General features: G+C 36.1%; 1 non-coding gene across 1 annotated transcript; it reads left to right on the top strand.

Annotated features, from left to right (window-relative positions):
* The first annotated feature begins 12,897 nt into the window (after window positions 1-12,897).
* On the top strand, window positions 12,898-12,979 carry TRNAS-GCU (transfer RNA serine (anticodon GCU)). Its single transcript has one exon. It is a non-coding gene; the product is annotated as a tRNA-Ser (tRNA).
* Window positions 12,980-23,956: the final 10,977 nt, after the last annotated feature.

Below are 23,956 nucleotides of genomic sequence, written 5' to 3'. Positions count from 1 at the left end.
CCGACTTCGCTCAGTTCCGCTCTCAATTTTGATGGAGAGCAACCTGGGGGGGGGACGGGGCAGAGTGTCTCCCATCTCTCTTCCCCTACCACCAGCCTCTCGAGAGGACTTTCGGTCCGTCATATATTTAGAAGGTCCTCCCATGCCGCAAAGACGTTATACATTTACAACCATCCATGCCTTCTCCGGGATTCAAAACCGGGCGCCTCGGTACCGCAGTAGGTTCCCTAGTCACTATACCATCTGGTATAGTGGTTAGGGGGTGTATAGTAGTTAGCTTGAAGTATAGTGTTAAGCCACTATATTTCAAGCTAAAAACCAATAGAAAATAAATTTTACTGCAATTTGTAACGAAATAGCATTCGAAAATCAGGGAAGTAAAGAGGATGCGGAATTGAGAGTCGTGTAAGAAGTTTTACTGTGTTGTCAGCTGTATAAAAAGAGGAGAAATAAACAAATAGAAGAAAAAACTAAATACATACTTTCCCTCACTATCCCACCATTAAATGTTCCCTACTGGAACTGTCACTTTTTTTGGAAAAATGATTTATAAATGATTAATATGGTAAACAATAGTTCAGGGAGCGGTGAATATGGAAATAAATAACGTAATTTAGGTAGAATGGTCGCGAGCGAATTATGGTTCTTTTGCCTTTAAATACGTGGTTCTGGAACGCATCTTAGACAACATTCTTGGTGATATGACGATTTAAGACGCACAAAGCTACTCCCGACAAATTGTTCCAGAATGAATGTCGGGCTATTAAAAAATGTAAATGAAGAATATCCAGGTTGAACATTTTACTACTACTTCTGAACTATAGAAGGCAATTTGTCACAACTGTGTAGAGATATTAGGTTATTTGGGAGCAGGAGAGGGGAAAAATGAGCAATGCCCTCGCCGGGTCTCGAATCATGGACCTCTCGAATACGAGCCGAGCGTACTGACCACTACACCACGAAGGCATGCTAATAAGGCGAGAGAAATATCTAACTACTTAGGGAAAATGCACAAAGGCTGTCTCCTAAGGGAGAGATGCCTTCGTGAAATGTTTTCTAAGTGAAAATGGCTCGTGGCACGAAGGGGCGACGAACCAACAGCTTAACTACCTAAACGCCCATGCGGCTAGCCCACTCGCGAAGATTTAAACTCGGTTGAAGTACTAGTCTGGAGAAAGAAAACGTGTTCGCCTTTTTGTCCTGCAATTTACATTGATATCACATAAAACAGTTATCCGACAGGGCTGAACCAAACCATGCGTTAGCCGCAGGTTAGAATTTAGGAAAAGTAAAGAACACCTAATAGATTGACTAAGAGCTGCAGCTTGATATTTATATTACGTATTATGCGACACGGTCAGGTAAACAGATAAGAGTGCACGAGCACCAAAAACTTCACTACAGACTCGAACATGTATTGCTCCAATACACAAACAAGCTAGAGTTTGAAAATTGGAATTGACCGAATGACTCTTCTTGTAAGGAACACTGGAGTTATACATCGGAGTTGTTACATTTAAACATGAGAGGATAATAGCATAAAATTAAGCAAAGTTATAGCACAACACAAACTGTTGAGTACAGTCATTACAATATTGATTACGTAAAAGTATGCCGCCCAACCGGTATAGTGGTTAGCGTTGCTGACTGCCGTGCCGAAGGACCCGGGTTCGAATTACGGAGAAGACATGGATATTGTAAATATACAGTGTCTTAGCGGCATGGGGACGCTCTAAATATGTGGCGAGTCGAGAGTCCTCTCCTGTGGTTTGGTGGTAGGGAACAGGTGTGGAAGACCCTCGGACCCCCGTCCCGGAGTGCTCTCTCTCAAAACTGAGGTCGAAGAAGAAGTCCATTTTCCTCGAGGCTCTGGAAACGATTCTTCTATGAAACATAAGGACAAAATAACAACAACAACAACTGAAATAAAAGTACTGAAAATGGAAGAATATGTCTAATAAAAGACTTTTATAAAATCCATTCTAAGTACTTAATCTCGGAGAAGGCATGGATGTTTGTAAATGTATAGTGTACGCGCGGAATGGGGGCACTCTAAATACGTGGCGAGCCGAAAGTCCCTTCGAGAAATTGTGGGTAGGGGAAGAGGGAAGAGACCCTCGGACCCGCCCCGCTTCGGGGTGCTGTCCATCAAAAGATGGAGCTGAGCTGAATCGCCCTTTCACCTGTAAGATGCCCAAGCGACAGGCGTAATCTTGCGCTTCTTACCACTGGGAACTTGGTGGGCTTGGGCTGACTAAAAGTCAGACAAGTGAGCATTAGTCAACAACAACAACGACGTATGAGTATACCGTAGCAAGATTTTACTTCAAATTGGAACTATATTTCAAAAGTAAAAGTATTGCTTGTATTGACGCTAGTTGCAGTCAAGGACCCAAAGAGTCACAGTGGTTGTTTGGCCCCAATGTGGGCATAACTGATATGTTATTTCATTTCAGAAGAAATATTCAATTATTATTATTTGAAATTTGTCTCCGTATATTTCAGAGATATTAATTTCCAAAGTACGTTAACGCCAATTCCTAATTATAAACTGTTTATTCTAAATGCTGCATCTTTCGCGAAGGGTTTCCCGAACAAATAAATAAATAAATGTTTCTCAAGCAAAACCAACATAATGCAAAATTTCTTCCGTATTCCCCTTGTCGCACAATGTTTGTAGAGCGTTATCTTTTCTGTCGCCCTCCAACGTTTGTCCTGATCCTTGATTTCTTATTCCCCAGGAACCGTATTGTAGCAGATTAGTTCACTTGAGCGAATTTAATCCTATAGGCTATCGATCTACGCAACAAAAGCTTTCCCAACTAATTCCCTGTTCCGAAAGAAATATTCGCTTTTGTGACGTTTGAATTCGAGCGATCATGCATCGGTACGCTTGAAGTGGCGTAGCAAAGCGTTAAAACTCAAGCAAGTACCCGGATGAATGTTGTTCTTTAACTCTGGCTGGGGTTCTCACCTTGCTTACTTTTTTCTCTTTTCCCTCTTGCTCATTGGTGAGATAGGTGTATCCGTTTGGCTTTGGAAATTTTGGTAAACTTCCTCGATTCGTGTGTTCAAGAGAGTTCGCGTTTTGTCAGTTGCTGTATTTAAGGTTCGGTTAATATTTGCTGCTTTTACAAACTTCAGTTTTATGATAAAAAATTAATCTTCATTGCATTTTCTATTTTGAAAAAATTCTGCAATGAATTCTGAAGTAGAAATGTTCCTGTTGACTGGCCGACCCACCAGCGGTCGAGAGGTAAAAACGCTGAATACTGGTAGTTTCAGTAGTTCTATCCTGATTTCGATTCTAGGCGAACGGGCTGTGTGCTTGGGCGTTTTCGTGGCTTTCCCCATTTATAACGTGTATGAGAGCCAGTTTCCCACAGAACGTTTTTTACAAAGACATCCCTTTCATTATAAGCAGATAATTCTAACGTGCTTTGCCGTAATATCAGTAAACCAAACCAAACTGCAACCACACTTACAGCAAAAGTACTTTCCCCTCTTTATGCAGAACATAGATCAAGTAATTATTAGGCATTTCATATATATTTTTTTAAATACAGATATACTAAATTTTAATTTTGCCATAATCTGATACATATTTTACCCCATAAAAACACAAAATTTCAATAAAAAATTCTCAACTTTGTTCTAATCATTTTAAATAACATGAAGATACCATCAAACAAATTTCGTAAAGACATACTGGGGGAGCCTTTTGAAATATCTCGCACAAAACAGGGGGAGGAGAAAGGACGCTTTTTAATAAGTTTTTCTCAATATAAAAATCATCATTAATAGGATTTTATGATTTATTTATGATCTATCTTGCTAGTCCAAAGGGCTAGGAGCTATTAATTTCGTTTTGGCATTTTGCGGCGCTTCACTATAAACGGCGTTTCACTTTTCATATTGTTGCCATCAAATATTATGGCCCTGTATTATATTTAAAGAAATTAATTAATGAAGAATCTGCATAAATGTGCGTAGACGTCACTGGAACTTTTTAACAGCTTGCAGTCTTAAACGGCTGAGGGGAATGGCAGGAAGAAAATGTTGGCACAAACCAAGTTTACTTCTACGGGCATTAGAATCATTCTTCGTAGACAATATACCTTTTTGAGCATAAGCAGTTACAATAATTTCATATACGCTGGGTTTCATAGGTATCACGTAGGCATTTTTAGCAAAGCAAGGCAGCGCGGTGATGGCAGAGCAGAATTTAGGAAAAGGAAGATGACGCAGTTACTAATGAGCGGTATTTATACCTAGTAGATGCAGAAAGTACTAATAGCCGTGATTGGTTAATTTTAGGTTGTTATGTAACTTAAAAAGATCTCGAATTTGGGAAGACAGAGGAATTTATGGGGAGAACATACAATTGAGAATAGTTAATTTTGAGGTGGCCAATTATTATTAAAGCAGCCATTGTATTTTGTTATATCTTACATGTATATACGTTTCTCGCATTGTGAAAAACAACGGTACCTAGAGACATCAAATTTTAAATAACTTAATCGTCCAATCAAATATGGGCATCTGGAAGCCCAAATATGGAATTTGTTTCATTATCAACTCCATATTTTGTAAAGCCTTTACGAGTTTTGATTAAGAAACTCAACGCTTTCAAAGCGAGCAATGGCAACACCGTACGAAAGAAAAAATTTTACCTCCAGCGAACGAGACTGTATCGGAAATTCTAAATATATACACTTTTTTAAAATTATTTTGTGATATTGTTGTTGAATTGAATTTAATGCGATGTAAGGGCGAAGAACATGATATTTAATAATAAGTTAAAAAAAAAGAACTCTTTGAAATTTTTATATTACGATGGACGTAATATAAAAATTTGAAAACTTTCATATTATTTTTATTTTTTAGACCAAAGAGGCTATTAATTTCGTTTTGGCATTTTGCGTCGACTAACTTTCTGCGTTGATTTATTTTTCAAAGTGTTGCCACCAACTATTACAGCTCTGTATTATATTTAAAGAAATTAAATGATGAAGAATCTACATAAATGTATGTGTGTTCTTGCATTGTAATAAAACAAAGGTACCTAGGGCATCAAGTTTTGAAGTCCTCCACTCGAATATGGGCATCTGGAAGCCCAAATTTGGAATTTGGAATTTGTTATGAAAATGAAATACAAAATATGAAATAGATTATTTTTTCATACATTAAATAATTTTTGATTATCAAACTCAACGATTTCAAAACGAGGAATGGCAACACTGTACGGGAAAAAAAAATTATCTCCAGCGTGCGAAACTGTTTTGGAAATTCTAAAGATATGTTCACTTTACAATTATTTTGCGATATTGCTGTTGAATTGAATTTCATGGTTTAAGTGAGAAACACGGGATATTTAATAAATAAAGGTAACAGACAAAACGTTAAAAAATGCCCTTTTGGACGTAATGTAAAAGAATCCGAAAGCTTTCAGATTTTTTTAAAAAGTTTTATTTATTTTTAATTTTTAATTTTTTATTTTTTATTTTTTTTTCATATAGTATTTTGAATGAAGTTGCTGAAACGCAAGCACATCTAGAAATAGGATGAAACTGATTAAGCAAAAATAGCTGGATATCACAAGGTTTTTTTAAATGCTTGTTATGAACGTGAGCTTTAAATATGGGAAATTTTCTCGTCTGTGATTTTTATAACTTTAGTGATATTTCTTGAACAATTTGGAATATTTTCATGCGTTTTTTTTAAATGCGCTTAAATATTATCAATGTTCAAACTATAAGACATATTTTTTTAAGAATATTCTTTTTTTTTCCTTCTGTTTAATGGTCTTGAGATTCCTTAAAACGTACCTAATTAAACATTTAGAAGTTCCATCTAAATTTATAAGACTTCAAGCGGATTGAAGAAACAATATCAACCATAAAAAATCGCATGAAACCTCATACTCTGAGACGTAGTTGCATTCCATATAACTTCGAATGAGATTCTTCGATCGAAGATAGGATACAAACCCACTATCTTCTCCTAAACCAAAAGCAATATTCCAACGCTATGAATACTTCAGTAGAGAAGATCCAGTATCTCATGTCTGGAAACGGAGATTTCATTCGCTTTTGCCCAACAGCAACTGCTTTACCTCATCTTCCGGTTGCCGGATAGTTATTTGCCGGATACCTGTAGGCCCCCGAGATTGAGGCACGAACCAGAACTACGCGGTGGCTTAAAGTACTCTTAAATTATGTAAGGGACTGGGAGTACATGTAGAACTCTAAAACGTCGTTCGGTCTGCGATTTGATCATCAACTTTGGACAATCGGAGAGTCGGATGCCGAGGATAAGGTTTTTCCTGTTTTTTCCTATTTTTCCCTTCTTTGTTTTTCACTTAGATGAGTGAACGTGATGTATAGTTTTAGTTTTTTTCTCCTGTCTTTATCGCTTTTATCGTCGATTATTTTCTCTCTACCACCTGAAGATTTTGTAAGGAATTCTACCGAAAAGTGACTTTGTTGTAAGTCTAATGCAGCAGATTTTCCCATATTCAGTTGATTTTAACCAAACGTGCAGTCAAATATCTTTCTCAGCACTCGTATTTTTTTTATTGAAAATCACTGGTTTTGTAACATTTTTCATTGCGAACTATATGCAAGTAGTATGCATTTTTTACAGTAATGTTTATTTCATGATACATGAAAAGCAAAGCTTTTATACATATGCCTGTAAAAAATGGCATAATAAAATAGTTCTATGTCAATAGTATAGTGTTGAAATCCAGCATAGAAATAAGACTAAACTTTCTCAAAGAATAAAATTAAATTACTTTAGAATAATAAAAAAAAAGAACTTTTTATTTGTTTTCTGTTAAAAAAAAAAAAAAAAAAAAAAAAAATTGTCACATTTCCTTCCTATGCAAGTGTAAGTATTCTTAAATAATCCCTTTTTGTTTTTGAAGTTTATATCGTTCTGTAATTTTTACATTAAATTTTTACGCAATAACTTTTACTTTTTTAGTATTGTATTATTGTTTATACATGGTGTAACTTTCTTACTCTAGAACTGCAGTATCAAATATGCTTTTAAGCTATAGCTTTTTAAAACTTTCCTCTTCTTTGTAAACATTTAAAAATTTTGCAGCTCAATGCACAAAATTCTTGACCACATAGGTCTCTCCTGTTCGTGTACTACTTTCTACCTTTGTATTCTTAAATAATAATATAACACTTCAAAAAAATCTGAAAGGTTTCAGATATTAAATTACGTCCAAAGAAGCGTATTTTAACGTTTAATGCGTGACTTTTATTTATTAAATATCTTGTTCTTCTCACTTAAACCATAAAATTCAGTTCAACAACAATATTGCAAAACAATTTTAAAATCAGCATATCTCTAGAATTTCCGACACACAGTTCCGCGGACTGGAGATAAAAAGTTTTTTTTTTTCTTTCTTGTAGAGTGTTGCCATCGCTCGCTTTTAAATCGTGCAATTTGTTCATCAAAAATTCATTAAAGTTTGACAAAATATGAAATAGGCAATAAAGCAAATTCCAAATTTGGGCTTCCAGATGCCCATATTCGGGTGGAAACGTACGCTACTCAAAATTGGATGTCTCTAGGTACCGTTGTTTTATCACAATGCGAGAAACATACATACATTTATGCTTCATTATTTAATTTCTTTAAATATAATACAGTGCGATAATATTTGGTGGCAACATTTTCAAAAGGGAATCGGACATTTATAGTGAACCAACACATAATGCCAAAACAAAAGTAACAGTCTTTCAGGGCATATTTCCCCTTTGGACTAATAATAGATCTTATTGTCTGTCTCGGACTTCCAAAAAACTTATTTGGAACACATTTGAAGTAATTCGAAGGTGAGATTCTTCGTTTTCACAGAAAGAAAGTTCGTTCATTTTTAAAATCAATTATTGAAAAGCACATGAGGGTTTCTCACCTAGAGAAAGAAATACTACTGTCAGGAAGGATTACCTAAAGAGAACTGGTTCGCTTTCCTTTTATGCGTTCAGAAAACAAAGAAAATATCCATCTAGGCATCCCAGGAGTCGAACCTGCGTCGACGTATAGCAATATTCATTGAGTTTACTCAGTCGATCACTGCTTAGTGAAAAAAATGAGAGAAAATTCACTCTATCACAAAAACAATATATGCACTCAGAAGGAAACGAAGTACAATCACGAAACCTAACCTCTATGTGGTGTATGAGGAGATAAACAAATGATTACAAATTCAGAACAAAAGATCGTTTTATTAAGAAGTTATGACAGGTAAAACATTACAAACAAGTAAGTAATATAGCCACCTTTGGCAGCTATACAAACCGAAACGTGGCATCGAATCAGGTAGGTCACCTACGACTACCTGCGGATGATCATGCCATAATCTTTGCAACTGGGAAGTTAATTAACCCATATTCCGGGACGGCTGCAGTTGCCTTCCAGTCACGTCCCAAACGTGCTCTATTGGCGAGAGGTCTCGTGACCTAACAGGCCAAGGGAATACGCCATATCCTTGATGAGATTGTTGAGAGAGTCGCGCAATATGTAGACGAGCGTTGCCTTGCTGGTAAATGGCACTGGGCACTTGATAGCATAGGCAGCAGTACAAAGGGCGTCAAAATGTCGTCCGCGTAACTACGAGCTCTCATAATGCCTTTAAGGAAGGCTAGATGTAATCTTGTGTCCCAACAAATCGCTCCCCCACATTGTCACACCTTGTTTAATCGCCGTATACCGCTCGACTATAAAACCCGGATCGGACCGCTGGCGTATCCACCTCCACACGCGTGTGCGTTGGTCATCAGCACTGAGACTGAATCGGGATTCAACGCTCAAGATCACACGCTTCCAGTCGGTCACACTCCAACTGTCCGAGTTCCATAGAAGCCTAATCGACACTGCTTATGATTTGGGGTCCGTGCTAGGCGTCTTAATAGAAGTCGGCCCATATACCAGCGTCTGCCAGCCGTCTTCGAATGATTTCCCTTGATAACATCAAATGTCTGGAAGGTGGTAAATGGCTTGAAATCAATACTAGCGACGTTGTTGTTGCGGAAATGGCCGCTCTTATGATTGCGCTATCCTTGCACTCATTTCCTAGGACGCGCTGACCATTCGTGACAGTAGACTATCCCTTGCGTGATCCATTGTCGCTAAAACAGAGTAACTACCATATCGCTTCGGCAGTGGTGGCGGCCGATACGCCTATTCGACCAACCTGCTTCTCTGAGGTCCACTGTATGCCCCTTCTCAAAATCCGACAACTGTTCGCACTACTACTTCGTTTGTTGTTGTTTGTCTGCTTTGGGTGTGCTGCGTTAACCATGAGGCCGATTAGTGTCGGCTAGGAAGTTTGCAGCATACTCGTAAACTAAACTAAACTAAACTGTTCGTACCCCCGCCGGTTACGTCTCAAAGGCATCTATAGTCACAGTACCGTCCATCCAAGTCGACAGATTCATTTGAATAACCCTACGGCACGAGCAATCACAATTTTAAACTCTCCCAGCTGCGCATCTCATATATGTAAAGCGCGCTTACCCTTGTTTCATTGAATTCAAAATTTAAATAATTTGCATACCTCTTACCAGAATAAATTCATGCCAAGTTTTTTGACAGTGGCTGACAGCTTTTTTTTTTTTTTTTTTTTTTTATTTGGGTACATATACTTTTTGTGACAAATTGTATTTTAACTCCCAGAAAATTTTGATTTTTTTAGTACAGTGTTAGAGATGTGATTTTAGTTTAATGCATGTAAATTTCTTTATTAGCAAAAACATTTATAGATAAAGAATTACATAAATCATAGCTGAAAGTCTTTGATATAAACGAATGTAGGGTATGCAAAGTATGATGGAAATAACAAAATTCTTTTATTATACGTATAAATTTCGAATTATTTACTATATTTTTAAAAATTTAGTATTATGTTAAATTACGCATTTCTAAAACTTTTGAATATATAGCAAGATATTACTAATATATAAGAGGCATGCCTAAACCAAGATGCTTTAAGTGTGGCTCGAATTTTAACAAACAGCAGTTTTATTCTCTAATCTTTAATGAAAGACAGAATGCATGAGTATAATTTTAACATCATTTGAGCACCATATTTACTTATTTAGGATTCCGATTCGTTGCGATAATCAATTACGAGCTACCCCAAGAACTGAGAAGTAGCTGAGCCGGGCCCTTGTGGGCTGGGCGCAATTTAAGCTCTGCGCGCTTCAAATTTTAATGAGAAGCAATAATGTACATAACTTTATTTGAGAAAAATAAGATTAAATGAGAAACTACTTGTGCGATTTTTTACAAAACTTGGTAGTTTGGCAAAATTTGAGTCATAGGATCGTAGTACGGAAAGAAATTGAAATGTCATTTAAGAAAAAGTTCGATTTTGTGTCGAAATACCTATATTAGTTTAATGCTATATATAAATCTAATATATATATTAAGTCGCGCTTTCGAGACAAGAAAAACGCAAGTTGAATTTTGTCATACGGCCCACTAGAACGCAAGATATAGAATTGTTCACCTATTTACCCCCCCCCTGCAGTGTACATTAAAAGATAATTTTTAAATGCTACCATGGGACTGTGTATTTATTTAACATTACCTATGCTGAAACAGCTACCAGGAAAAGAAATTTAGAAAACTGAAATTAATAAAGAATTAGTCTGAAGAACGTCTTTCTAATTTGTCAGTATCAACAAAAAATAATATTACAAATATTTTAGATACAGGAGATCGAAGTAAAAATTTTGTAGCTGCTCAAACTAGAATAAAAGTAGTAGAAGACAAATCCTATAAACTAATTTAATATATTTACACTATAATTTAAAATATTTAAAAATTTTTAGGTAGCTGGGGAAATTTTTTTTATTTAGATGATTTTATTTATGTATACATTGGTACATTTTGTATTTAATATGCTGATAGATAGTTATTTCTTAGAATTAATGACTTTTTAATTTGAAAATAACTAGTATTTTATGGGGGCGCTGAAATACAACCTTGCACAATTACACCTCCTACCGTTACCACGGAAACAACAAGACCTGCGTAATAGATATAACAAACCGTCACGGTTGTTTCCAGCTACACGTCGACGCCACGGAGAAAAGTTCAGCCGAAAATGTGTAAGGCGTCAACAAACTTTACAGGTGTAAAGACAGGCCTTGAAATTCATCTACTATTGCAATCGAAAATCACCAGCAACATCTGAGAACCTATCAGAACGCTATATTGAATGATTTAAAAATGTGAATTCTTTACGTAAAACTTTTAATTTTTTATTACTTTCATATTAGAAATACCTTTAAGTTGCCAGCTTAAGTTCGTTAAAAATCCATTTCGTGACATGAATAGGCTCCCCCCTCCCAAAAAGAATGTGCAAGCTTTCAGATTTTACATTACGCCCAAAGAGAACTATTCGGGTGAACTATAGTTCACGAATAGTTCACGCCCAAAGAGAATTTTTAACCCTTTTGTGTGTTACCTTTATTTATTACATGTTCTTTGCACTTAAATAATAAATTCAATTCAACAGCAATATCGCAAAATAATTTAAAAATGAGCATATTTTTAGAATTTCTGATACATAGTCTCGCGCGCTGGAGATTAAAATGTTTTTATTTTTTCATGCAGTGTTGCCATTGCTCGCTTTGAAATCGTTGAGTTTTTTAATGAGAAATTCATAAAGGCTTAACAAAATATGAAATAGATAATAAAACAAATTCCAAATTTGGGCTTCCAGATGCCCATATTCGGGTGGAGACGTACGTTATTCAAAATTGGATGGCACTTGGTACCGTTTTTTATAATAATGCGAGAAACATACATACATTTATGCAGATTCTTTATTATTTAATTTCTTTAAATATAACGCAAGACGATAATATTTGGTGACAACAATTTGAAAAGGGAATCGACATTTAAAGTTTTCAACGTAAAATGTCAAAATGAAATTAACAGTCCTTCTGGGTTAACGCCCTTTGAGCTAAAAAAATTTAACGAACAATTGAATGGAAACTCTTATTAGAACATTTTATTTTATAATGATAATCCAGACTATTAAGAAAATCAGAAATTTGTATGTCAGTATGAAGTGTTTTCATGCAGTGCATTACTTAACATTTTCATGCAGTGCATTACTTACATAAACAAATGTAGGGTATGCAAAGAATGATGGAAATAACAAAATTCTTTTATTATACGTATAAATTTCGAATTATTTACTATATTTTTAAAAATTTAGTATTATGTTAAATTACGCATTTGTAAAACTTTTGAATATATAGCAAGATATTACTAATATATAAGAGGCATGCCTAAACCAAGATGCTTTAAGTGTGGCTCGAATTTTAACAAACAGCAGTTTTATTCTCTAATCTTTAATGAAAGACAGAATGCATGAGTATAATTTTAACATCATTTGAGCACCATATTTAAGAACCGATGATTGCTCAAAATTTTTGAAAACTAAACCTCAGTTAATCCATCAGTTTCCGAAATAATAATAACGTTTGTCACAAACTTTAATAATCTTAAAAGCCTCCTTCTAAGAAAACCAAAATAACATCTGACAGAAGCAATTCCATATTTACTCCTATCTTAAAAACTAAATCCTATTCGAAAGCAGTTAAACACACTAACCTCAATAAAAATTTTATCGAATTCTTTTGCACAATGAGAAAGCTCAAAAAAATCTTCAGAAGCACTATATTATCCTTATAAGCATTTCTTATTAATAGACACTTACAACGGCGAAAAAGTGTTGTAATTCCGCCTGTTTTAATTTGACTTTCATATCGGAACTCGACCAGCTGAGAGCCGAAAAAAGCCGAAAGCCGATCGCTCGCTGTTTGCCTAAACCAAGCATTCAGTGACGCGTCAGGAAACGACGAAGTGGCCGAGTGGTTAAGGCGATGGACTGCTAATCCATTGGGCTTTGCCCGCGTGTGTTCGAATCCCATACTCGTCGGAGTTGTTAGCCCGGTAAAGCATTTTAACTTTTTGGCATCCATTGTTTCATGCGGTTATTAGTAACTTAAATTCGCATAACCACTGAATGTGTAAAGTATCCATTGTTGTGTTAAGTCCCAATCGCATATGTTTCCGCTACGAGGGACTTAGACGTCGAAATAGACATTCTTAGAACCCGTAGATTTCCACGAAACCTATGCAGCTAGGTTACCATTTTTACTTACTAAAGAGACTTGAACGCCAAGCACTAATCGATTATCGCTCAGATTGGGATCACGTCATACTTCAGAAGCAGAAATTTCGTCTGATTGGTTGAGCTCTACCCGGGACAGAGCTGCAGACCAAACATTTTCGGCAAGGTTTCAAAAAATCCCGCAAACCGGTACATAGTTTTCGTAGCTAAGCGGGACTTCGCTTCCAGCGGAGATGTTTTTCTAGGAATCGTCCTGTTTAAAACGGTGCTACGAGAATTTCCTTTCTGAGAAAAATCTCGTCTAGCAGGGACCGTAGCTAGATGTGATAACCTCTTTGCGCACGTCCAGTCTGTGCTTATTCTTGTCACACCAATGGAAAAACACTTCCAACCTGTCAAAATAATATTCTTAGACAAATTTCTAATGCACCGTGGTACGTAAGGAATAATAAAATACATGAAAAATTTATTTTATTATTTCTTAATACATGAATACTGTACAATTACGACACCATTACTACCACCTTGCAAAAAAATTTCAGGAAAGACAAAAAGCCATTAATAACTTGTAACGTTGCGCGCTTCCAACCTGCACGCAGCAATAGTGGTGACTGCTGAGAACTGGAAAGGAGACCAAAGTCTTGAGAAGAATTTAAATCCCATTTTATTCAACTTTAGAAATTACAAATGCGTGCTCTTGATGCTCACAAACTACGCCGACCTGGCGGTAAAATAAAAATAAGAAACTAAGAAAAGAATAGTAACAAGTGACTAACTACGAGGCTCTCTAAACGTAACTAACTCACCGCGTTCTAAAATACTGCTGATAATTCAGCAAACTCTGAATATTACGTTGAAATATTAACAAACTGCGGAGGCAAGCACACAGGCCGAAACGCGTGGTTCTTCAATTTCTAACTAGCCACCTCCACGCTCGTGAAGTAAGAAAGCACACATTCGAACTCGTTTCCCTTCTATTTAACTCAGATTACTTCCGCTGATAATTTGAATCCTTGCGCGTTCTACTAAAATTTACATACTCTGGCATTGGCAATTCTAGGGGAAAGTAAGGCTTGACAGGAAAGATAGTTTAAACTTAAAATAAATGTTAGTTAAAATAAATATAAACCCTACATTTGCCGGTGCCAGAATTTGGTAAACTTTTAAATTTAACGATTTTTCAACAGGTCCTAGAAACGACCTATTGAAAAGTTTCCACAATTCTGAACTAAATTTTAAGAGCCTCGTTTACATAGAAAAAATCTGTTATCTCACAAAAGGTAGAATAAATTTCAGTACCTACTTATTTAGTTCTCTCTTCTTACAGCAACCTTTCCTGGACTTCAGCAATCAATCTGTTTTCTTCCTTCCAGCATCTGGAAGGAATAAGTATCAGTATCTTTCTAAATACATTATAATTTACACTTTCCTGACACTGAATAAGTTTTTGTTTTTGAACGATTTATTTTCCTTAGTTACTGCTTAATTCACATTTATTCAAGTATTCAAACATGAATTTAACTTTACCCTGGCTCTCCACCATGCGTGGTGTCAAACGGGAATATTCGTGTTTTAGTATTGCAACACTTCCCCTAATCACAATGATTTGTTAGAATTCAACGACCAAATAGACACACCTTACTCGACATTCTACTTTCGATGAGCTACTTTAACATTCTTAAAATTCAAGTGTAGGTGGAGAACCCTACAAAACACATTCATTCTAGCTTCTCCCTCATTCATCTTTAGACATGCAGGCTTTCGCTCTAAAGCATGATTTTATCTACAGTTTAATACTTAAATTTGAATTCATTGCTTTTGAGCATTTACTTTTAGCATCTAAAATTTTATGCTTCTAGACAAAATTCTACTTTTACATAACTTTCAAGTATTTACGTATATTTACAAAATTCTAATACATATGATTTTTACAATTTACCATAAAATGGATAAGAGTAAAATAAATTTTTACTTTACTAATTCTTCGCCAAGCTGGCGGCACTGAAACTAAAGTTCTTATTAATACAAGAATACGAAGTTATTTTTATCTTCGGCCAAATTTTGGCTTTAACATAACAGAATTAGTCTTTCGACCAACAGAAACTGCTTATGCTTAGATTTTATACTTAAAGAAAATAATATTTTTGCCTTAGCTAAATAAAGTAAAACAAAACTAAGTCTCAACCGAGACACATTGACTTCCGTCAAAACATAGAACTTCGTATTTACTCATAACATTTCGGAACAAAAGGAAAAAAAAAATTATAGAAGATTTTAACTTATCTTTGAGTTTTCGATGATTGGAACTCCGACATTCTCTTCTGGCAGAACTGCTCCCACGTTATAGGTTTCATCGACGTCAGTCTTCTCCTTAGTGTCCTCCGAGTGTCGTCCACGTTGCTTTTTCTTTTTCGCCCTCTGCATGCTGGCCTCTTGGAGTGGTAGTCGTCGGGTTGCTGTCTTTTCCGTTTTCCCCCTGGACGGCTGGTCTTGGCATCCTCCGGTCTGGAGTCATGCTTGAATTTCTTCTGTTGGTGGTGGTCTTTTCGTTCCTCCTGCTGTCTTTTCGTTCTCTGGAATGGCGGCCTTGTTTGCACCTGACTCTCTGGCCCTGGAAGCGTTCTCCTCGATGTAGAATTTCTACTGCGATACGTTGTAAGTGGTGTTTTCCTCTTTACCAAGGTTTCTTTACGCGGCGGCTTTGCTTTCATGTATTTCCTAAATGCTGGGGTCTGAAAGTTTTCGTTTCTTCTTTTCGGTACCGTCGCATGGGTTGTAGAAGGGCGATGTTTCTCTTCAGTTCTCTGCTTCTTGGGTGGTGGAACGGGTGACGTTACTTCTGGACCTTCTACTTCTTTTACGCTTGAGTCCTGCAAGAAGCTTTTAAGGATTTCAAAATCATTTTGATTATAATATTTTTTCACCTGGTCGGGACTTGCTTTACAGATTTTCCCTCTCTCGTTCTTAAGGTACAATACGACTCCCTTGATTTCCTGAATTACATAGAGCCTTCAAATTTTGGAGCTAACTTTGCAGTAAAATTGTCTGGGGCTCTTGATAAAGAAAATTTCCGCTTCAACACTTTATCCCCAACTTTAAAATCTGCTTCAAGGCGTTTTCTATCATAATGTAACTTTTGTCTATTTCTTGCCATATCCAAGCTTTTAATCGCCTGGTCAATAAGTGTTTGCAGATCTTTCTGTTTAAATTCTTGCTAAAAAAATTGAAGAATCCATCTTGAACATAGTGCATGAATCACCTCAGACAAGTACAAGAGATATTGCACGTCGTCTGCAGCTGAGTCATTCCACCGTTTGGAGAGTATTGCATAAAAATGGTTTGCACCCATACCATTTGCAGAGAGTCCAAGCGTTGCAAGAGCCAGATTACCCTCTTCGAGTCCATTTCTGTCATTGGTTCTTGCAGTAGTGTGCGGCGCAGGCGGATTTCCCATCGAATGTGCTGTTTACGGACGAGGCAACTTTCTCACAGGACGGCATCTTCAATAGCCACAACATGCACGTGTGGGCAACTCATAATCCACACCGCACACTTCCACATGCATTCCAAATGCTTCTCCGTGAATGTGTGGGCGGGTATTGTTAACGACTACCTCATAGGCCCATACCTCTTACCTGCACGTACAAATGGCTTATGTTATCATATTTTTCTGCAAGAGGTGCTACCGGCATTGCTGCAGGATGTTCCGGCTGTCGTTCGTGATCACATGTGGTTCCAGCATGATGATGCACCAGCCCATAACCACGTGCGGGTCCGCAATTATTTAGATGGGACATTTCCAGTCCGATGGATTGGCCGTGGTGGACCCGTTCGATGGCCACCCCGTTCGCCATATTTATCCAGCTTAGAATTTTTTTATGGGGGCCATTTGAAGAGCATCATTTACGAGACTCCCGTTGACTCACTGGAGAACCTTGTTGCACGACTATCCATTGCGGCTGCAAGCGTGCGCGAAATGCCTGTCGTTTTTCAGAATGTTCGTCAATCCCTTCTGCGACGTTACCAACCATGTATTACTGCTGGTGGTCGCAATTTTGAACATTTATTGTGAATACTGTATTACTACAAATAAGCACTTTCCGTTGATTTTGTACATAAACACATTTTCCTCTCCTGTCTTTTTTTTTTTTTTTTTTTTTTTGTGCGTTCTTTCCTTAACTCTTCACTTTAGACCCTGCCTTCCTATAAAAAAATGCATGCTTTAGTACGCTCCACCACCCCTCCAAGTTTGTCTCATGATCTATGAAACACCCTGTATAATGTTAAAATAATAGTAATCATTTATCAAATATTTAAGTACGAAAAGGAAAATTGTGAAAAGAATTTTTTCGTGTAAAATAATAATTAAAAAAAAAAAAGGCTGAGGTGCACACCATATGGTTTCCTTGTACGAATATTAAATTATAGGCATTTTTTTCTGCATTTCATTTAAACTCATTTCCTCAAATTTCATTAGAAATATATTTCTCATTGAATTAATTCAGTTCTCACTTCGCGGCAAGGCAAAAATACATAAAATCTGAAAATATCTTCATTAAAAACCGAATATTGAAAAACATAAAACATCAAATACAGTTAAAGCAATTTTTACAGTTAAAATTAGTTTCTACGCAAAAACAAGCAATTCGACAGCAGGCAAGGAGGCACATTTTTCGGTGTACAAAACTAAAACTTTCCTTTTGGCCCACTCGGCAAAAAGACACTGACGGTGCAGAAATAATTAATTCACTATTCTGCTAAGTTTCAAATGGAAATATATATGGCTGCTATGGTAAAAAAAAAAAATTAGGCTTAGCCGCACTTAAACAACTTTTAAATTGCTGATAATGCTAAATCTAATTTAACTTAACACAGCTCGAAGCTTTGCTAATGAACATTTTATTTTAGCCTTTACTCCTTATAAATAGACAGTCCTTAATCCTCAGACCCTCGAAGTAGAAGACTGATGCACTACTTTTCAGCGAACACTTCCTTATAACGGACAAAACCTTGGTTTTATAAATTTCTGCTAACTGGAAGTTCGAGTGCATTGAGGCGTTATCTTTGAAAATTAAACTTTTTTTTTTTTTTTTTTTTTTTACAAAAAGGCTTTAAAAATAATAAAATATTGTTGCATGCGTTCGGGTTCGTCATAGATTGAATGCACAAGTCCGATAATGGGTTAATAAAATTTATTTTTATCAAAATTAATATTTCAGAACTCCGGAATTTTCCACAGAAATATTTTTACAGGTGCTCACAGTATCACACCCTACAATCAGTCCTTGCACTTCAAACTACTAAGAAGATTAAACACAACGCAATGCAAAGTGCATCTAAAGAGAAAGCTAATCTGATCTCACGCTGAACTCGCAACAATTAACAACAGCAGCTAACAAAACAACTGAGAACAGATGCTCTCTCTTCGGCCTTAAATAGTTTTGAACCGGCCGCGAGATATTTCTAGTACTTTCTGCTTCTCGAAATTACTGGAAAGCAGCATGAGGGTGGAATTACGATTACAGCTGACATAGTGATCAATTACATTTATTCAATTTAATACATGTTATGGTGATATAGGGACCGGACCAAAATGTCACCAAATGGTCGCCAAATTTGGCGACTTTTGGCGGTATCTTGCCAAATTACCAAGATATCCATTTAGTCAGTGTTAAATACACTTGCCCCTGTATTGTTACTTTTCCAGTATAGCTTTCTCTTAAAATTTGTCTCACGCTATATTACACAAAAAAATACAATAATTTTACTTATAATTGATCTAAAATTACCTATTTAAGTACAAAATTCGTAACAATAGTGATGAATTGCTTTGATGTCGTTCATCTTTACATTATGAAGTCCAACTGGGCTAAGTGTATAATAAAAATATAGCAAAAATTTCCTTACATAAAATACTAGAATACTACTACTAACGAAAAAAATTTGCAAAAGAATCGATACCTTGTCAGACACAACTAAAAGTTTATAATACGCCATTTGCGATTCAGATTCATTTGCAGTCAGAAGTTTCAAATCCGGAATCGAATAAATTTGAACACAATGGGCAGCATGAAGCGGCGCATGCGCGCTCAGGTTACGTAACGAGCTTTTCGCCGCTATTACCGTACTCGACTTGATATGTAATCACAATCATCCAGGCTGAAATCTAATTTTTTAGGTGATTCCACCTCTTCCGTCCTCATCCAGACACTGCCACCAGATCCTAACAAAAAGCAAATACGGAAAAGGAAAGAAAGAACTAGATTGGATTGCTAGAAAGTCAACCCAATTTCGAATTCCACCCTCCCGCATTGCACCCTCTCACTACCTTTTTTCACAAAGCACTAAATGTGCCTGAAATTGGTCTGACTGAAACCGCATTAACTTTAGCTATTAAGCCCCGGGGCTAGAATAAACAGGAGGCTCTTATTTGCACTTAGGATGTGGAGAGATTTCAAAAGCTGGAACAGAAATTTTTTTTTTTTTTTTTTTTTTTTGCTTTGTTTGTTCATTTGATTCTTTTCGGAGTCCGTCTGTGCCTGGGGCTTTACATACCCTCCCATCTCTTCAATTCCCCTTTCAGAACAGGAGGATATTGTCGGACCGCTGTTGTATAAATTTAAATGTTTACTATTATTTACATCAACGGTAGGAGGTTTGGTGTAGTTTTTTTATTCCTTCCCCTCCTCCACCCCTTATTTCTATTCCTATTTCGTTTATGGAGAGTTTTCTCCAAGTTGGTTCAAACGCGAGGTAAAAATTTATTTTCCTTTTGAATTTGGGGAAGATTTTGACTTTTATTTATGTATTAAAGCTTTAAAATGAATCGAACGAAAAGAATTTTCTAGCAAAAATGGCTTTCGATGGGTCGGAAATAGTCTAGTTGAGGATGCTGCTTAAAAAGTGATTTGCCTCTTCGATAACATACCTAAAGTAATTGATAGCCTCAAGCTATGATTTGCTATTGCTATCCAAGCTACTTATGAGACTTGAAGAAAAGCAGAGCATTGAAAGGATCCTACAGAACTGAATAAATCATTATCAATGAGTTGATAAAATATATGGTTCCAAATGTTATTTTTATATTATTAATGTTGGTTGTTTTGTTGAATTTTGAAATAGTTTGCAAATCGAAGAAGATCTAAGACTGGTAGCTGATATTTTGGATTTAGGCTTTTGAATAATTTATAACCTTTTATGAAATATGTAATTTAATCAAAACCGGAGCTAGACAATAATGCTTTCCTAAATTTGCGAGAATTTGCATTTTTAATATAAATTCGTTTTAAAATTTCTGAATTCGATTATGACAGAGGATGTACGCACATTTTTTAGACGATTTTCACTGTAATTACAGAAATATTTCACCAAAAATTTTTATCTTTTAAATATTCTATTTGATAGCCTTTATTCTTCATTATCTTTATCCACCGTAATTTCCAAGACAATAAAGTCTTTTGTAGTACGGAAGAGGTATTTTATCCCGTTGCTCTCGAACAGTTTTCCAAAGTTTAAGGAGGTTGTAGGTCGACGTTTGGACAACCCCTTTTTTAAAAGTACAGAAGCATTACATCCCTTTCACAATCAGAGCTCCACAGATATGCACTTGTAAGCTTACATATTCGACACTGAATATTTCCATAGTTATTAAACTTCTGAGGCGGCATAATTAGTACCTTGGTCCAATGATTTTCGTAAAAATAGATATAATTTGAAATTTTTCTTAATTTTGTAAATGAATGTATTTCTACCTCCATACTTAAGACGTAATTAATAGCAATTGGGGTTTAGATAATGGAAAATTATCTACGTATATCAGATTGGCTAGCCCCTTTCATATTCTCCTTATGGAATTTTTACCTTCAAAAGTTATTTACGCTTATCTGAACTCATCACAACAAATAAATGCTAACAATTAAGGGTAACAAATCAATTTTGCCAGGTTATAAGGTATTTATTCCGCTTTCCTAGCATGCCTTCGTAGTGTAATGGTCAGCATACTCGGCGCGTATTCGCGGTGTCCGAGTTAGAGTCCCGGCGAGAGCATTGATCAGTTTTCATGTCTCCTGCTAGTAAAGTAACCTAATGACTCTACAAGGTGATTATCAAAAATATTCAAATTATAAAATGTCGTCAAATAATTAAAAAACTGTAACAGCAAATTTTGTTTTTCTTGAATTTAAGAATTGAAATAACCCAAATAAAAACATGCAAAAGTTTCGTCAGTTTAGCATTTGTAGCAATTGAAACTGTTATTATTAAATGACTTAGAGAATGAAAATAATGGAAGACTTTACAAAAGCATTAGGGTAACAGAATGCTTTCGTACCATTTCTAGCTAAGTATTTTGGCAAGAAACAGAAAAATCTGGCATGTATCATTTTAAGTGAACTCGTCGACATGGCTTTACAAGCATGGCTCTTAGGCAAACAGAAAGGGAAAATTTGACCTTGAAAGATGGATAAAAGAATGATAAATTCCTGCGTGAGTTTTCTTGAAGTGCTATTAATTTTTTTCATTTTGGGATTATTTTATTACTTTCATTTGCAAGTTCGTCATAAGCATTATAAATAAGATAAGATAGCTGATCCAGTATTTGTATAAATTCTCTAATATTAAGTCGGAATTTAATCAAAACCATCTTAAACCTTTAATGCGCTCGCTGAGACCACTCGTATTCAAGACTCGTATTTCCCTTTCAGCCGAGTTAACGCGTTCCATATTAAATTTCCATGTACAAGTATCAACTGAATAACCTTGCTATGCGGTTCTATATGTGTTTACTTCCAGTCTGTCTAAATTTAAATATGCACACATTCGCTTTATCACCACTACAGACCACGTTCTCCGATCTGTTTGCATATGTTTTGTTCACGTTCGTATGATCTCAAGGTTTGTTTATAACAGGATAATTTTTGTCATACCTAAGATTGATATTTTCTTCATCCCTAAGCCTAAAACTCAATCACATTATGTTTCGGCTACGCGGAACTTGACGTCGAAAGGAACAATTCTCAGAACCCGCACAATTCCAGGAAACCCACGTAGCTAGGTTACCATTTTCACTTACTACCTAGACCTGAACGCCAAACTCTAATCGATTATTGCTCAGATTGAGATCACGTGATGCTTCAGAAGCAGAGCTTTCGTCTGATTGGTTGTCTCAACCCGGGACAGAGGTCCAGCCGAGACATTTTTGGAGGTTTGAAAAAATCCCGCCTGTTTCATGGTTGAAGGTGTTAACTCCAGCCATATAGTGAAAAGTATAATCTAAACAATGATAAAAATTTTGAAGTTATGAGTGCTGCTAGAAATTTAGAATAAACATTAAGTGTGCGTGAGACCAGTCGAGAGGTGAAAATGCTAAAGCATCTGGGAAATTGTTGGAGCTGGTGACTTGAAATGCTGTAAGAGAGTTTCTTAATACATGAGAGATAAGGCAGTACAGACAAAGAATATTTATTGTTAACAAGAAAAACTTCGCAGTAGCAGCAGTGGCTTCCTTCGAACGAAAAGGGAAACAGCTGCGCATGCCTGAAATATCTGTCGCCCCAAAGCACCAAAGCTCGAAGCTGATGTCGAAGTTCGAACAGGTTCGACAGTCACGTTTATCAAGAGTTTAAAGCTGTGTGACTCCATTTTTTCCTCCATATTGACGGATATAAAATCAGACATCAAACTGCGATATGAATAATGCAAGTTCAACAGCCAGTGAAAATGAAACTTTACCTAATTTTCCTATTCATCTTAACCCGTGTTCCTCAATTTCTTGATCACGTAACGGAGGAAGAAAATCTCGGCCAGGTCCGGTACATCACAGAGGGGGAAATTCTCGCCAACAGCTTCAGTCGCCAAATCCCTTGGCGAATTTTCCCTCTTCTTTCTAGCGGTGTAGAAGACTAACTGGTTTACATTACGTCTATGAAGCCTTTCCTTCTTTACATAGACGTTCTTTGGTACGGAAGCATTCGGGGAGATACAAATTGGGAATTAAATTAAGTTCATCAGTAAATACTGTAAATTAAGACACTGGTAATATAACTGTATTTTTAAGATGGACAAAAATTTACTGAAATAAGGGGAGTGAGAATCATAAGCTATGGCAATCTACAAGAGTGAAAACCAGTAACCAGCCGAGAATATAATAAGTTATTTGTCAAGGTACATACATAATAATGCTAACAAGATATAGAATATATATTTTTTAAAACCTTATATGTAAGAAATATTATACGCTGGCATTACTTTGCATAAATATTTCTTTAAATAGGTTAAATAATAGGAAAAGTTTGTCGGTTGGGTTTTCCGTTGATTGAATCTCTGGCATTTTGGCAGAAATTTTCATAATTATATTAGTTAGTGAGAGTCCCTTGAACAAATTAGTTATTTCTTTAAGAAGTTTGAAAACTTCACCCCAAAAATACCGCGTTTGCAGCAACATCGCTTACGTTGCTCGCTTCAGGTTGGGCTCTTTTTTTTTAGGAATCCTCCCTTTTAAACCAGTGCTACCAGAATCTCGTTTCTCAGGAAAGTCCTGTCTAGCAGGGACTGTAGCCATGTGTGATAACTTCTTAACATATTTTAGGAATGAGGATCCAGAATCAGCGGAATCAGAGTTAAACTGCATCGGGGTGGGCTGGCAGAAATGAGCCCTCTCCAAAGAAGTAAATGAAAAATGTCCTTTTTTAATACATGTGTAGTATATGTACCGTACATGCACCATTTTTATATTAATACAATACTGTATTCATAAATCACTTGTATGTTCCCAAAGTTAAATAA

This window comes from Stegodyphus dumicola, chromosome 2 (genome assembly GCF_044657685.1).
Source record: "Stegodyphus dumicola isolate Sdum_Otavi_A_Nest chromosome 2, ASM4465768v1".
Lineage (NCBI taxonomy): Eukaryota > Metazoa > Arthropoda > Arachnida > Araneae > Eresidae > Stegodyphus > Stegodyphus dumicola.
Note: the sequence above shows the minus strand (reverse complement) of the source record. Positions and strands in the feature narration are given on the sequence as shown.